Below are 17,403 nucleotides of genomic sequence, written 5' to 3' on the forward strand. Positions count from 1 at the left end.
CTCGTAATCGATTGCTCATTGTTTTTCGATCGGATTTAAGCTTTCTTTCTAGTGACATTACTCGATTATCAACCGCTCCTATTAGGACCATATAAAAATGACGTAACATTTTGTAACATATGGGAGAGATATGTAAGCTAGAACGTAACGTACTAGGAGCTGGAAGGGTAAAAAAAAGAAATTTGCATCAATTTTTGACGTGGGGTGAATGGGGAACCAATTTCTGAATGGCCCCTTACATAAGATAAGACTGCATCCGTAATGATAACAAATCGGACATAGATTCGTTAGTGAAGTTAGCGCTCCTTTTTTCTGCAGCAGCTGGTCTAGACAGTTCATATAATATAGCACCAAAGTACACAGGCAAACGGTTAGCTAGAGAACGGCTAATCAGCTCGACTGCCATATAAAATGCATCCAACGGATAGAAAACTAGATAATTCATTAGGTGAAAGCTATTTATTACAACAGTAACTATCAGTCTATCTATATGCTTAATTCTTGTATAAATTGTTTTAAAGCAACACATTCCTTTATTTACTGATAAAAAATGTAGAAACCCCAACTACATCCGATGATTTTGCGATTGATTCCTGTTCAAAGCTGGGTTGCAGTCTGGTTGCTGTTGATTTTGTCCCTGTGGAGTATTCTAGTGCTTGCCATTTACGTTGCCCTAATCATGCAAATATAACCGCGTCCGCGTTTTCTGGTTCTGTGGCTAATGCAGGTGATGGTTATTTTTCGTTTCATTGTCTGCGCAATCCGTCATCTAGTTTTTAACTGCGGTGGCGGCCAAAATAGAATTCAATGTCACATCAATATGATGGCAATGACAGCATTCATCGATTTTTTTAATTTTATGTCGAGTTAACCGTAATAATCCTTGGTGCTTAAATATACCACTGTACCGTCCAGATGCACACAGGCGGTGGCTACTTCGAGAGAGCAGATGCTATTTTTTGTAAAATGGCTGGTCTCTGTAGAACGATAAATAGGTCGTCACTTCACTTATTTGAGCAGTATATTTTCATAAGATAAAAATACTAACCGGATGAAGGCGGCTGGGTTTATCATTTTGGGCATTGGTGTCCCACGGGCAGTGATGGATACGCCGGTCGATGACATGATACGATGCGTGCGAGGGAAATGGCCATGGTTACGGTACCAGAGCAGTTACTTGGTCGGTTACTAAACGGCAACGGCGGCGTACTATCTCCTGCCGCCATCGTCAACTGACGAATGATGTTACTTCCCGTTGATGGTCGAGCCAACCTGGATTAGCGAGTCTGGACTTCTTAGTCCAACTTATCAAAAAAGCGCGATGAGTAAAAGTACTATCGACACGATTTGATAATATTTTGTTTTATTTTTCTTTCGTCGAGAACGAGGAGAATCAGAAGAATTCTCTGATGTCAAAACTATTTTTGACAGCTCTGAATGATTTTTTTTTCATATCAGTGTTGTCAGAAATATTGATGCAAAAACTTGCAGAAGAGTTGCAAAAGTCTGTAAACTGTCACAAGTGTCTGCAACATATTTGAAGCAGAAAAGTAGTGCAATGATTTTTTAAGCACAAAAGATGTTCAGGTCTGGTTAAAATGTTAAAATTTGCTGACAAATTCTTTGTTATGAAACGCTTCTGTAGTATGCAAAAAAAATCTGTAGCTGAAATAAAAAACTGCAGATTTGCTGATAAATTTGGAGATCTGGCATCTTTTCTTTATTCCCCACATGAAATTCATCCAAATGGTGTAAAAATATGGGGAAATGAGGCAAGATAGATCCTCAGCATATGGGGTGAAATGAGCAGTTTGCAGATTTTTTGATTTTTTCAATAGTTAGAGGCACTTAAACATCGCGGCAATATGAAATTTCGACTCAGGGATAAAAAAGGAAGCATTTTTGCAAATAAATTTTTTTGACAAGAAACGTCTATTAACGCCAAAAGTTCAATCGACGCCACAGAAGTAGGTTGCTGGGCACGTTGCTCGACTGAAAAAAGCTCGGCTACTGATTTTTTAGGCTCGATCTCGAAGAGTTCACAGCCATTAGCAACCGAAGGCAACATCGAAGCGCTGAAACGACGCCAAATAGCAAGAGCCTGCAAAGATCCGGAAGGCGGCTAGTATTCGACATCGAAGAAGTAAGAAAAGGGCAAGCGACAGTAAAGCCCATCTAATACGATAGCATTGCTAGCACTGAGACGACGTCAGAGTAGAAGGACTCGTGAAGATTCTCAGGACAACGGCATTCGACATTGCAGCCCATAGTCAATAGCAGCCGTCGGACGGTTTCGCCGATATCGAAGCGGTAAGCAAGCACGTCACATTGTGGATTTCGCTGAACGTCGCCCATTTTTAGACTTCATGCGACAGCCGATCGAAGAAGGGCACCGACAACCTGTATCAGAAGAGAGAGAGAGCATTGTCCTCGAGCAACCACAAAGTGCTACTAGCGGTAGGGATAATATCAGACAACAGTGAAACACGTTTAACATGCTTTCCTTCCAGTACTCAAGCGACGACCGGATAGAAACAACCTGTGAGATTCCACCCCAGGCAGAGCGTCTTGCATTCCGCCCGCTGCAAGAACCAAGACCCCTTCTGGAGGTAAGTTGGTTGCCAGTCATATGAGACCGCGGGAAACTAATGTCAGGTGCCCAATAGGGTCTTTTCTCTTGGCCTATTTTTGCAGCATCCTACGTTCCACTGATCAGGCCGGATCACCGAACCGAAACGACGGATACAAATCGGCGGAGATCGTCTGGGACCTAGGCGAAGGTCGGTGGTATAAATTCGACCCACGCATTACTCACGGTCGACAACCTTACGGTACAATGACACTTCCCTGTTGTTGATTAGCACGGTACGGAGAACAGCGGAGTTTGATTTGAGCACAGGTGGGTGCTATATGGAACTACAGTGAAGGAACAGTGAGTAGTAAGACTTAAGAATGTACGATAGGAAATAAAGGAAGCGTGGCTAGCAGGATGTAAGAATCTACGATAGGGAGAAGATGAAGGTATGAGAAGAGGAGGAGGAAGACTTAGTAAGAAGAAAGTAGAAATAAGGAGGAGGAAATGAAGGGAGCAATATATGGTTGTGTAAGTTACTAAGCAATGTTTGTTTTGATTTGAGTTGGTGCATTTTGTCCTTAGTGTTTGCGTTCGGATTCGCTTTTGGGAGTTCTGCTCTACCCGCTGCAGGGAACCCGCAACACTGGCGCCCAACTGAAAATCCACAAAATTTGAACCACCGTTAGCAAAATTTTTGGTTTAGATTTATATATTTGGTTTTGTGCTTGATTATCCTAGTAAGGATATTTTAATTTTAACCTTTACGCAAAAATTCGAGATGGATTACACACATCTAACGAATGATAAGATAGACTATGAGTTGGCACTACGTCATGTAGTCAACTTAGGTCGCACCTCACACCGAGGACAGGTGATTCACCTCAAGGCAGTCACACAACAAGAGTCCTTAAGCGACATCATGCCTACTAGCTCTGAACATGTCATGAGTGCACAGGCCAACATTAAGACCTGCCAAGCACAGCTGGATACGCTGCACATTCAGGTGGATGCGGCAATCCGCTCAGTCAATACCGCGGATATGTACGAACTTCGATCGCGACTTGTACACTATCAAAATCGTTTGCGTTTGATAAATCCCCCGGTTGAACTTTGTGATATTCTCGCAGGGCTAATCGTACACGTGAATGATTTATTGAAAAATCTGATGGGAGTGTTACCAAACATAGTGCACAGTGAGCAAAGAGAAGAGGATGCTGAACAACCACCGATTGGAACAGGAGCCGTACGAAGGACCACGAGATCGGAAGAAGGAGCTGTAGGAGGAATCGACAGTTCTACGATTACTCAACCAGGACCATACGACTACACACCGCAATTACAGTTTCCTCCGCGAGTTTCATCGGACTCGGGCAGGCGAGGGCGAGAACGAGTCTCTTCAGTTTTTGGTTCACCGGAGATACAGCGTACCACAGCAAATGAAAACCGTACACCACCACCACCATACGAGGCTAAAGGACAACAGGCCAGATTGCGAAGATTGAGGGAAGTTCAAGAAAACGAAGCACGTGCCAGACAGTTGCAGGAGCAGGAATCAGAATATATTGGCTCAAATGGCACGTTCCCCGTACATAGTCGGATGTTGAAAGCTATACATAACTGGCCCTTTAAATTTCGTGGGGAAAAAGATACCACCTCACTCAACGTTTTTTTGGACCGAGTGGAAACGTTCGCCAGGTCGGAGGGCAGGGACGAGGACACATTGCTGAGCATTGTCAAACATCTGCTACACGAAGATGCTCTTGACTGGTACGCTCGAGCGACATCACGAAATCTGCTACGGTCATGGGATGCTTTCAAGCGAGAAATTCGAAAAGAATTTCTACCAAGTGAATATTCTCAGATTCTTCGTTTGGAGGCCAGTTTTCGATTCCAAGGAGTCAGTGAATCGTTTGCCAAATACTATCGGGACATATCGGCACTTTTTCGATTTGTTGAGCCGCCTATTCCCGAAGAAGAAAAGTTCTTCACTGTCAAGAAAAACATGACAGCGCATTATTCAGCGATTGTGACAGCAGCAAGACCCCGATCACTTGAGGAGATGGTGGAGATATGTACAAGCTACGACGAGACCAGAATGCTCCTGAATAGACAGCGCCGTGTACCAATTCCTCACAGTGCGCTACTGGAACCGAACTTTGCAACACCGGTATCCACAACCAAACTACTTCCGGGGCCACAGCAACCACCGCATCGCTTCAGCAGGATACACGCAGTAGAGATGGAACTCGGAGCTGATGGAGAGTTGGGACCGCAGCAATTCGTCTCGGAAGTAAACGAAAGGTCAACTGGACAGGACGAGGAAAACGAGCGATACGAGATGGATGAGCTTCTCGAGCAAGTTAGCGCAATCAAGATGACTCTGGAGAAAAAGGGTGCCAGAACCAACTCGATAACACAGAATCGCCCTCATCAACAGTTCGCGAACAGTTTCAACCGATCAGGAACGCAGCAGCTACGTGAAGAATTCAGGAATAGACCAGCACTGATGCAGCAGCCACGGCAGCAAAACGTGATAAAACGAATTCAACAGTTAAATCAGCAACAAGGTTGGCATCGACAGCAATTCGATTCCCAACCAACGGACGAAAAATAAATAGACAACCAAAGAAGCAATTGGCAACAGCAAAATCGGTATCAGCGAACGGAATGGCCAAACGAACAGAAACCTGAATTACCGAATCATCAACGGATTGTAATCACTTGCTGGAACTGCGACGAAGAGGGACACAGATTTATGGACTGCCCGAGGCTGCAGGCAATCCTATTCTGCTACCGATGTGGAAGGAAAGGCTATTCCTTACGCAGTTGCTTCACATGCCGTACAGATGCGGTCAACTCTCAGGCGGAGAACGAGCAGTAGAGGGGAGCAGCTCTCCGCGAAATCTTGAAGACCCTTCGGACATTCCAGAATTTAAAAACTTCAACTCAGTAATCATTACTCCCGGAAGCGACAATCGTCCTCACGCTGTAATCTCAGTGCTAGGAAAGAAGATCACGGCACGATAGCGGAGCGAACTGCTCATTGCTTGGTGGTAAACAGGTTCAGTTAGCTGAGGAGTATGGACTGAAGAAAGGGAACGTGACAGGCGGAATAAAAACAGCGGACGGCACTCGACACAGCATCACCGACTTTGTCTATCTACCCATCGTATACAACAACTGGTATACTGTTAGCTCAATCGATCGCCGACTGCGTCATATTGGGGATGAACTTTTGGGATAAATTTGGGGTACAGGCAGTTTGTTGTCGGATTGAAGCATAAAACATCGAGCAATACACCGAAGAGCATGAAATGAAGGAACTGACGGCAGAGCAGAGAAAACATCTGCAGCGAACAATTGCGAGATTTCCTAGAGCACAGGAAGGCAAATTGGGTCGTACTACCCTGTACGAGCATCGCATCGAGGTGGGAGACGCACCACCAAAGAAGCAACGGCACTATCCGATATCGCCCTATGTCCTGCAGGCGGTGAACCGAAAAATCGATCGTATGATTCCCCTAGACGTGATAGAAGAAGCGCGGTTCTCACCATGGAACAACCCCTTAGTTGCCGTTAAGAAAAAGACCGGACAATACCGTGTTTGCCTGGACGCCCGACACCTAAACTCTATTATGGTGAACGAAGGCTATTCAATTCCACAGATTGCGTCAATCACGAATAACCTTCGAAGCAGCAAATACATCTCGTCGATCGATCTAAAAGATGCGTTTTGGCAACTACCTCTACATCCATTTTCGAGACCACTTACTGCGTTCACCGTGCCATCCAGGGGTCATTTTCAATTTAAAGTGGTACCTTTTGGATTATATACGGCAAGTCAGGCTCTCGCTCGGCTCATGACGTACATCTTCGCGGATATGGAGCCACATGTCTTCCATTATCTTGATGATATTATCATCTGCTCAGAGACATTCGAAGAACACACACGAAGAAGTGGCTCGACGGCTGCAGCAAGCAAATCTAGCGATCTCCGCTGAGAAATCCCTTTTCTGCAGGAAAAAGATGAAGTATCTCGGCTACGTGATCGATGAACAAGGATAGCGAGTAGATAACGAAAAGATAGAGGCCATTGCACAGTTCCCAACACCCACGACCAGAAAAGAAGTTCAGCGCTTTCTAGGCGTTTGTAACTGGTATCGACGGTTCATCGCTGGGTTCTCGCAGTTAGTAGCTCCACTGACGGATCTCACCCGAACAAAGACAAAATTTCGGTGGACTCCAGAAGCGGAAATAGCATTTCTCAAACTAAAAGCGGCTTGGGTGTCCGCTCCGGTTTTGGCGATGCCGGATTACGAAATGCCTTTCGCGATTGCATGCGATGCCAGCGACACAGCGATCAGAGCAGTCCTTACGCAAGACATCAACGGTGAAGAACATCCGATCAGTTACTTTTCGCAGAAACTATCAACATCAGAGAGAAAGTACTCGGTTGCGGAACGGGAGTGGCAGTGATTCGTGCGATCGAGAAGTTTAGGGGCTATGTGGAAGGAGTTAAGTTCATTGTTCACTGCGATCACGCAGCTCTCAGCTATTTTAAGTCCATGAAAAATCCAACGGCTTTGATGAGCCGATGGTTACTACGGCTCAATGCGTTTGATTTCGAGATCCGGTACAGAAAGGGTTCAATCAATGTGGTTCCAGATGCTCTCTCGAGAACGGTGGCTGAAGCAGTCTTCACGGCAGATCAAGCACAGGATCCATGGTACAAAAATCTTGTGGAGAAAATGAAGACCGAAGGCGATAAATTTCCCGACTTCCGGATCGCCAATAACATGCTGTTCAAAAATTGTCGCAGTAAGAATGAAGTTGGAGCAGTTATTCACGTGTGGAAGCAGGTAGTTCCGAAGGAGGAAAGGACCCAATTGATCCGCAGATTTCATGACGAACCGACAGCAGCTCATTTGGGATTTTATAAGACCTGGCACAACTTGCAGGCCCATTACTATTGGCCGCGTATGCAGCAGGAGATTAGTGACTACGTAAAGAACTGCACTATCTCTAAGGCGTGCAAAGTTCCCAGCACAAGAATGATGCCGCAGATGGGTAATCCGAAGCCAGCAAAGATTCCGTGGGAGATGATTTCGATAGACTTCGTCGGACCATTCACACGATCCAAGAGGGGAAACACGGTGCTACTCGTAGTGGTAGATTGGGTCAGCAAGTACGTAATCACCAAGCCATTGCGCACAGCAGATTCTCGGAAAATGGTGGAGTTCTTGGAGGAAGAAGTGTGCCTAAAATTCTCTCGTCCACGACAAACGGCAAACAATTCGAGTCGATACTTTTCAAATCGTGGCTGTCGCGGCACAGAATCGGTCACATGAATACAGCATACTACTGTCCGCAAGTTAACAACGCGGAGCGGGTCAATCGCGTCGTCGTCACCTGTATTCGGGCGTTACTGGACGGAGACCACCGCCAATGGGACGAGAATTTATCAGCCATCACTGCCGCAATAAATGCCGTCAAGCATGAAGCAACGGGAGTGAGTCCGCATGAGGCAAATTATGGGCGGAATTTGGTGCTACACACGGACCTCTATACACAGCAAGATCTCAACACAGCAGAAGATCCCAACGTAGCACAGGACTTAAGACTATCAACGATACGACGGATACAGCAGCTCATTATACAACGCATCAGGAACAGCCACGAACGGTCGAAGCAACGCTACAATCTCCGCAAAAAGTCAATATCATTTAAGGTCGGAGATTTGGTTTGGCGGCGATCTTTTGTACTTTCCTCGAAGGCCGATCAAATAAATAGCAAGCTTGAGCCGATATTTCTTCCAGCAATCGTGAAGGAGATCCTAGGAACGAACCTGTACGTATTAGAGGACGTTTTGAGCGGAAAGCAAGGCAGGTACCACACGAAGGATATCAAAGCCGATTAAACGAACAAAGTATACTTTCTACTTCTGCCCAAGTCAGACGTACAATCGAACCAAGTGAACAACAACTAGCAACCTCTCGATCTAGTGTGCATTGTCTCGAGAACAAAGAAAACTTTTATTTTATTCTTGCCATCATGAGTAAAGTTGACGAAAAATCTCTGCTCCGACCCAACACAGCGGTCGTTGACTTTAAATTCTGTTCAATAAGATTGAGTTTTCGTGAAGTGGAATACCTTCTGAAGGTGAAGATGCAGCTAAAGCTCAAGGAGGTTATGTATCTACAGTATCATCATCTTCGCAATGTAGTGCTCATATCGTTCAACACGTTAGCACAAGCCGAACGTTTCGTTTTGCAGAACAACTGGCTGAAAGTGATAAAGTTGGAATTAAGATTCCCGTGTATATAGAAAAAGACTATGTAGATATAAAATTACATGACCTATCACGACGTACCCCTCCTGATCTAATCCCAAAATACATATTGCAATACGGAGAAGTAGAATCCGTTACACGTGATACGTGGAGAAATTTCTTCCCGGGTACACCTGACGGTGTTCTTGTGGTGAGGATGCGGATCGAAAGACCTATCCCCTCCCACTTGACTATAAAACTTAAAACCCACGAAGCTGCTATTCATCAAACTACGTTATGCACCTATGAGGGGCAAACTCCTACGTGCAAGTATTGTAATCAGACAGCACACCACGGACAACCTTGCGCGGAAGATACAGAGGAGAATGTATCGCTACCGATTGCCAACGAATCCACGGAAAACCAACCCAAAAAAGAATTTTCAATACCAATACCTGAACCACAAACGGTTGCCAAATTTGTGGCAGCTGTTCAGTCCATATTGACAACTGCCAAATCAGCATCCAGCACCCCTGAAACAACTGGAAGTAACATCGGTGATGAAAATAATAAGAATTACGACGGATTTACATTGGTCACCCGTAAGTGCAAGAAGCAGGAAAGAGCATCTGGTCGCGAGCACCAAGGCACTTTTAACGATGATGACCTTGATACAGAGGACAGGAGAGAATTAAACGGTCCCCATGACGCAGTAGGTGAGCCGCGAAAGAAGGTCTCCGCTCGCAATAAAAAGTTGCGCGCACGAGATCTAACGGACAAACAATAATATTTGTTTTATTTTTATTTTTTACATATTGTAAACACATAAAAGATCCACGGCTCCGTTAAGCTACCGCTATGAGCCGTGTCAAATAAACGAAATAAAAAAAAAGTCCAGCTATGTCCACAGGTTCAGCCTGTCAACAATGAGTTTGTTTGAGAGCTCCCAAAACACCGTTTGCCGATCGGGATAAATCGTGCTCTGTCAAGGTGTGGCGAGCAACAACATTTTTAACTACCTCCCCACCTTGGCGCTACTGGTAGCCACAGTGTACAACGAAGATCTGTCCCAGAAGGCCTAGGACAACTTGTAGTCGCAGCAAGAAGCTGTCGTGACGCAAGGGACGGGGTTGGACTTCTGCAAGCCAAAGGTAGATCTCGGCGGGAACTGTTAGCACCATTGGCTATTGGCAGAAGGATATGCACTGCGAATCGACCAGATGCTAAAAGCCTACAACAGACAAGCCGTTTTCGGGACGAGAGAAATCGTACAGCATCTGCTGTCCATCAGCAAGCGCAACCGCGCGTGCCGTTTACGAATCGGGAGAAATCGTACCCTGCAGACTGGAGACGGGTTGCAGGGATCGCCGCTGCACATTAGTCGTACTCTGGCGAATGGATCCTGAGTTCGACGACAACAAGACTCGAATGCGTTCCCAAAGGTTAATGCTTGGGGTCGTCATGAAACTCTCAGCCAAAAGTAACGCGATTCAGGGCGCGGTAAAACCCTTCCATTGGGCTCATGACAATTTAGTTGAGTAAATGCTTCTTTCTCAAGTACAAAGCAGACAAATATAAACCAATTTTGTCTTTGTCAAAACATGTAAATATAGCATAATGTTTTGTGTTAGTTTGTACACATTTTAGCCAATTAAAATAGGTTAGAATCTAATTAGTATGCTACCCGTAGTTGGTTGGATTAATGAAAATTAAGACAAAGACTTTGGTCATAAACGATTTGCGAGGTCCAGAATCAGCTGGCGGAGAATTATGAAGATATAGTGAGGCAAAGATTAGTTAGTAGAAGATTTGGCGAGCAAACACGGCTCGCGTATTAATTATGTTGTGGGATATAGCAAAAAGTTACTTGAGATCTGCTCGAGAATTCGTTTAGTGGACTGACTCGTTTCTGATCATCATCTTACGGAATGGATTTTTTTTTTAATTTTTTATGAATCGTTTGATCACCGATTCATAAAAAAAATTTCGCTACGGTAGAGTTGTGTTACGTTAAGAATAAAATGTCATGCAGTATGTATCCTAACTAGCTATAAGTCACGCAAAATACATAAAAAGCTAAAAATAGCAATTGTAATGTTTGCCAAAAAACCGTCAAATTAAACCACCCTGCTCAACCGTCAAATCAAACACCTTACACCGAAGGCGAAAGGCCTTTCGCAAAGCGACGCTTGGAATGAACGCAAAGACACATTACCGTGTGATCGAAACGCACTCTCACAACACAACCAAACACAACGGTAGTGCTAGAAACGGCCTGCTAGAAACTGCCTCGGCATTGACAATTAACGCCAAAAGTTAAATCGACGTCACAGAAGTAGGTTGCTGGGCACGTTGCTCGACCGAAAAATGCTCGGCTAGTGATTTTTTAGGCTCGATCTCGAAGAGTTCACGGCCATTAGCAGCCGTAGGAAAATTTGTAGCACTCAGATCAGCCGAAAGTGAATTGGTTCCCGCAAAGAGGTCACAGAAGGCAACATCGAAGCGCTGAAACGACGCCAAATAGCAAGAGCCTGCAAAGATCCGGAAGGCGGCTAGTATTCGACATCGAAAAAGTAAGAAAAGGGCAAGCGACAGTAAAGCCCATCTAATGCGGTAGCATTGCTAGCACTGAGACGACGTCAGAGTGGAAGGACTCGTGAAGATTCTCAGGACGACGGTATTCGACATTGCAGCCCAAGCAAGCACGTCACATTGTGAATTTCGCTTAACGTCGCCCATTTTTAGACTTCATGCGACAGCCGATCGAAGAAGGGCACCGACAACCTGTATCAGAAGAGAGAGAGCATTGTCCTCGAGCAACCACAAAGTGCTACTAGCGGTAGGGATAATATCAGCCAACAGTGAAACACGTTTAACATGCTTTCCTTCCAGTACTCAAGCGACGACCGGATAGAAGCAACCTGTGAGATTCCGCCCCAGGCAGAGCGTCCTGCATTCCGCCCGCAGCAAGAACAAAGACCCCTTCCGGAGGGTAAGTTGGTTGCCAGTCATATGAGACCGCGGGAGACTAACGTCAGGTGACCAATAGGGTCTTTGCTCTTGGCCTATTTTTGCAGCATCCTACGTTCCACTGACCAGGACGGATCACCGAACCGAAACGACGGATACAAATCGGCGGAGATCATCTGGGACCTAGGCGAAGGTCGGTGGTATAAATTCGACCCACGCATTACTCACGGTCGACAAGCTTACGGTACAATGACACTTCCCGGTTGTTGATTAGCACGGTACGGAGAACAGCGGAGTTTGATTTGAGCACAGGTGGGTGCGGTATGGAACTACAGTGAAGGAACAGTGAGTAGTAAGACTTAAGAATGTACGATAGGAAATAAAGGAAGCGTGGCTAGCAGGATGTAAGAATCTACGATAGGGAGGAGATGAAGGCATGAGAAGAGGAAGAGGAAGGCTTAGTAAGAAGAAAATAGAAATAAGGAGGAGGAATAGAAGGGAGCAATATATGGTTGTGTAAGTTACTGAGCAATGTTTGTTTTGATTTGAGTTGGTGCATTTTGTCCTTAGTGTTTGCGTTCGGATTCGCTTTTGGTAGTTCTGCTCTACCCGCTGCAGGGAACCCGCAACAATCTTCAGTTCGTTGGGTATTGCATTGTAAATTGACGGACCATGAAACATCATACGGCTTTGACCTGAATTAGAATGAGCTCTTACTCGAAGCAATGAATTAGCTTTGTTAGTATTCTGATGCAATGGGAATGTGTAGAGTAGAGCTGTAATGTGGGATGTAAACGAGGAAGCTTGTATATATTTTTAAACATAGATTTTGTAGCTTGGAACTTCGGTGCTTGACCCCATTTAATTAAAAGTAAAGAATATGAGAATTGACGCATGCGAAGTAAAATTTCATTGAAACTTTCCGTGGAATAAAATAACTGACCTTTCTTAGAGCACCGGAAAGAGTTTTTTCAATACTCTTTAAAGGCTATCCCAAGATAATGTTGAATTAAGGATGATTCCTAAATATTTGAAGCTGTTCTCCTTTTCTTTAGTTATTTGGCCAAGGTGGGGATTTCTGTGATTTGGCAGTTTCTTTCTAGTAGAATGGAACGCCATGTATTTAGTTTTAAATAGGTTCAATGATAACAAATTGGCATTAAAATAATTACCGTACAAGTCCCATCTACCGATCAATAAACAGCCATTTTCACTTTCAACGTTGATTAGGGGCCATTCATAAATGACGTAGAATTTAGGGGGTAGGGTTACCAGTTTTGTGTCGAAGTGTGACGAGGGGGAGGATAGGTTCAGTCGTTGTGCGACGTAGCATTAAGTTTAAATGTTTTTAACGCGCATCCACACCCAATAATTAAAGAAAACAATTTAATGTTCCTCTATTCTTAAGAGAAATGAATAAATGAGATTGCTTCCTTGCGGAATACTCAGTGGCGTCTCGTCCACCTGTTCAATCTGTGCAGTGCACTGGTTGTGGTTTTCAAGTACAATATAAAGCAAAACACTGAATATTCAAATAAATTGAAAATGTAAATTCACACATTTATTTTCACGCTATTTTTCGTGTAATAAGTTTTTCGATTCGCGGTATTGCAGGCTCTCCAAAAAACGTAAAGCTTATTTGAATGCTGTTTCAAATTTATGAGATACATATTCACCGCCAAAAAAAATCATTACAGGAGACAAACAAGAAACGTCTATCTTCCTAACTAGTGGCCTTGGTTTGATTGCTGAATTTAATTTTCTTTTCTGATTAAACCAAACAAAATTTAGTAACATAGATGAACGTTCGCTTTTTAGAATCAAAACTGTAGCAACTGCAGAATTGTGAACTGAGAGAACAATCCTATCATCAAGATTTCTGTCATGGAATAGATTCATTTTATATATGATTTTGTAAGGTCCTATATTTGAAAGAATTATACGAAAAAAATTAGGATTTTTACCAGCCGGCAGCGTTGTGAGAGGGGGAAGGTCTTTGAAAATGCTACGTTATTTAGAAGGGGAGGTTAGAATTTTGTGACTGTTATAACGAATTTCGGACCACACACGACACTGCACAAATTTTCACTACTAATTTATTTGATTACAATTCACAGAAGGAAGGACGCACATCAACACTGATCACGCAGACTGCTTATTTATAACTGATGTCGATGATAAAGTCGTTGATCATGCAGTGCGATGAGAGCGAGAACAAGTTGAGCGGCGGGTAGAAGGCTGTGCTCACTGTGATCGACGGGTGGGTGATCTCCACTGAGATAAGGGAGTAATTGTACTGTGGGATCGTGCTGTAGGGTAAACGTACCGGTTTCCAACATACCGGCCCCTTTGAAATCTCTCCGATTTCAATCGAGATCCTGTCCAGTCACTCAACTTCGCTGGTTTCTCTGCTACGTGCTACTGTGGTGGACCATCGGCGTCGAGGACGGGAGACTTGCACTCGACTCCGTCAACTGCTATGCAGCCGGCGTCGATAATGCAAGACCCGGCCGACTTCGCTGGTCCTACCACTTCTACTGCTATTACTGCTGCTGAACCAACTGCTTTGGCTGTTGAAACTACTGCTATGTTCGAACTCTTTCGATTATCTTCGGGCTTCCAGCTAAGGGTGCCTGTACGGACGGGGAAACAGATCACTACTTGACGGCATGACCAAATGGGATGCTCCTTAACTTGGATGATTTTTTTGGGATGACAGGCTCCGATTACGAAAACCAGAGCCGCGTCACCTCGGATTGCTTCGTAGCTGAAACCCTGCTCACCACTTTAGACGTGTGGCTTGCTGAATGTCGTTGTAGTGTGATATTGGAACGATGATGGTATACTATTAGAAGTTATAGGCGTTAGAACGGAGGCTTCGGGGCTTCCGAACTTGATGATATGCTTCGCAGGTACCAACTCAGGGTGAAACGCAGGCCAGATGGTGATGAAGAGATGAATTTAATGTGGACAGCAGCGTTGAGAATTGATTCCGAAGATCTGCGAAGGAATAGCCCGACTTAAGTCTAGAACTCGAGGGTAAACAGGTAACGTAACTTAAATGTAATGGCGAGGTAATGGAAGTTAGTTCCATTCAGATGCCAAAGTTTGCCCCTTGGGGCGTGAATACTCATTTGTTTCAGCGTAGCATTCTTTAAGAGCGCGGGTGGAATTTTGTTGGAATGTAGCAACGGATGACGGTTCTGCGGAGTCATCATTAATACCAGGACCGATTCTCTAGCTAACGGTTGACGACACATCACATCTGTTGGAAAGTGTAAAATGGTTGGAATCCAGACAACAAATTTGGATGTATAACGTAACTTAATTGTCGGCCCCCGTAGCGTGTGCGGTAGAATGTACCACACGCTGCCGACAGTTGCCCCCATGGGGGCTGTAGTACTTGATACAGTTGCCGTTAGATGACGAGAGTAGTAGAAATGGGCGGGTATGGGATTTTTCGTACCCGGACCCGACCCGAACCCGAATATTATTTTTGTAAGCTTACCCGAACCCGACCCGTACCAGGATTTTATAAAAATACAAAACCCGAACCCGACCCGTACCCGGGCATGAAAAAGAATCCGAACCCGACCCGTACCCGACCCGAACCCGATCCAAACCCGACCCGCACCCGCATAAAGAAAATAAAAACCGATCCCGATTTTCAATCAATAAATTTAATAGGCGCTCGCTACAAGGCTACAAAGCGGTATTTTCATTTTTTAAAGAAATTTGCTTATTACGTTCGAAAACTGTTATCCATGAATTTTACAGAACAAAATGAAATGCAATATATGAAAGCATATTTTATATAATTTGAGGTAAAAAATGAGAGACAGTGTCATGTGCCCAATTCTTCTATTACACTAGTAAACAAAATAAATATAAAATTTTGAACTTCAATATATCACTTCCATTTTCGATGTAGATTTGTATGCTGAATCTGAACAAGAAGTTAAAAAAAAAAATAGTAGAACAGTTTTAATAAAACGGCTAGAAATTTGTAATTTGAAATTATACTGGATTCACATAGGCTTTTACGACGTATCGATTTCACTGCACTGATCCACAAAACTTCAATATTAAAATACATTGCAGAAGTGTTACGTGCGTGAGTAAGCTACAAAATATTTTAGGTTCTTCAAATTATTTTCAACTTTGCATTTTCAGGTTTTAAAGCTAAAATGAGTCTTGTACGAACTACTAGATGTTCCAGGAAAAAAAAAAATATTAGTTTTACAAATAATTAGTTTTGCAATACTTGACGTATGTAGTAGTATGTAGTAAAGTTTGTATTATCATTGCACAAAACATAGTCCTGCAGCTTGACTTTCAAGATATGAACTTTATGACGTGTGAGGGTTGAGTTTACCACGAATTTTGTACCATAAGAGTGTTATTTTCTGTATAACACGGGTAAATATTACACGCAGTATTGTATACCATTCATTCGATGAATTCTCACTTCAATGAGCCTGAAATTATTGTTATTGTTGAACATTACCACAGCTCAAAATCTCTCAAAATTCTTCATTTTATTTTTAACAGAGTTCTAAAAGAGAACACTTCATATTTTTTAGCCCTAGAAAAATTCGAGACGGTTCAAAAAATTGACCCAGAGAAACTCAAAAAAGTTCTATTTTACAAAAAAAATTAATAACTTTCGCAATTTTCATCTGATTCAAACAAACAAGTCTTTATTTTCATTGGGTGTTAGCAAGCTTTCAGTTTCCCTCAAAAATATTTTTTTAAATCGCTTCATCTTGCCCAAAATTTTGACCAAACGCTCGTTTTTCTAAAGGAACGAGGAAAAATAAGACAAAATTTCAACAAACTCGTAAAAACAGTCAGAACTATTAGTCGCATTACTACAGAATGCTCGGACAACCAAAAATACATGCAATTACCCTAACTTTATCATAATAATTTTCCATGTCGATGCACTTTAACCGTAGATATTTGTGCTTTACTAAACGTACATTTTATTTTAAAGATTAAATTTATTTCTTCACTCAAAGTCGAAAACTGTTCTACTGAATTCAGTATACAATTTTACATTGAAAATGACTATCAATTTATTGAGTTCAGAAATGCTTATCTTTCGGCATAAATCTTTACATGTGAACGAAACCAGAAATGCCACAGTTCCAGATTCCTTTCGGCAACAGCATTTGACATAGAAGCTGTCACTAATCACAGTGTAGTTAGTGAGATGCGAGGACATTTTTTTACGAAACTATTTTACCTTAAAATCAGGGTATATTTCAGTTTACATGGGCTTCTTTTAGTAAATTTTCTATAAGATAAATTCTTCCAAAGAACATCTGAACAAACATTAATTTTATTCTAAACACGCTCAACTTCTATCCATGATTGTTTTGTAATTTATTAAGTGATCTTACAATTGAAAAAGGTACAATTTATCTACTTATTTTTTTATTTTTTATTAATCGGAATAATCTTTTGTAGTAACGCTAAACGTTTTTGTCAATAAAACCATAAAAATCCACATTTTTTGCCTTTCTCAATAGAAAGGTATTGCAATTGCTCTGAAAACAGACTTTTTAACGGAGGCCCGGAGGGCCGA

General features: G+C 43.1%; 2 protein-coding genes and 1 long non-coding RNA gene across 20 annotated transcripts in view; 1 reads left to right on the forward strand and 2 right to left on the reverse strand.

The window, feature by feature from the left end:
* LOC131691078 (metabotropic glutamate receptor 8) overlaps window positions 1-17,403 on the forward strand; it is a 1,433,400-nt gene that overhangs the window by 1,180,146 nt on the left and 235,851 nt on the right. Inside the window, exons 12-15 of one of the 17 annotated variants that reach the window (XR_009305688.1) lie at window positions 2,023-2,310; window positions 2,362-2,457; window positions 2,511-2,609; window positions 2,667-3,157. The exons of the other annotated variants lie outside the window; for them this stretch is intronic. The gene's annotated coding sequence lies outside the window, so the exon portion shown is untranslated. Of the gene's footprint in view, window positions 1-2,022; window positions 2,311-2,361; window positions 2,458-2,510; window positions 2,610-2,666; window positions 3,158-17,403 lie in introns of those variants that run through there. 17 annotated transcript variants of the gene reach the window in all.
* LOC131691095 (uncharacterized) overlaps window positions 1-17,403 on the reverse strand; it is a 243,315-nt gene that overhangs the window by 128,840 nt on the left and 97,072 nt on the right. The gene's annotated exons all lie outside the window — the stretch shown is intronic.
* Window positions 441-1,413, reverse strand: LOC131691108 (uncharacterized). The gene is made up of 2 exons (XR_009305700.1): window positions 1,049-1,413; window positions 441-977 (listed from the first exon to the last, which is right to left on the reverse strand). It is a non-coding gene; the product is annotated as an uncharacterized LOC131691108 (long non-coding RNA).

Source organism: Topomyia yanbarensis, chromosome 3 (genome assembly GCF_030247195.1).
Source record: "Topomyia yanbarensis strain Yona2022 chromosome 3, ASM3024719v1, whole genome shotgun sequence".
Lineage (NCBI taxonomy): Eukaryota > Metazoa > Arthropoda > Insecta > Diptera > Culicidae > Topomyia > Topomyia yanbarensis.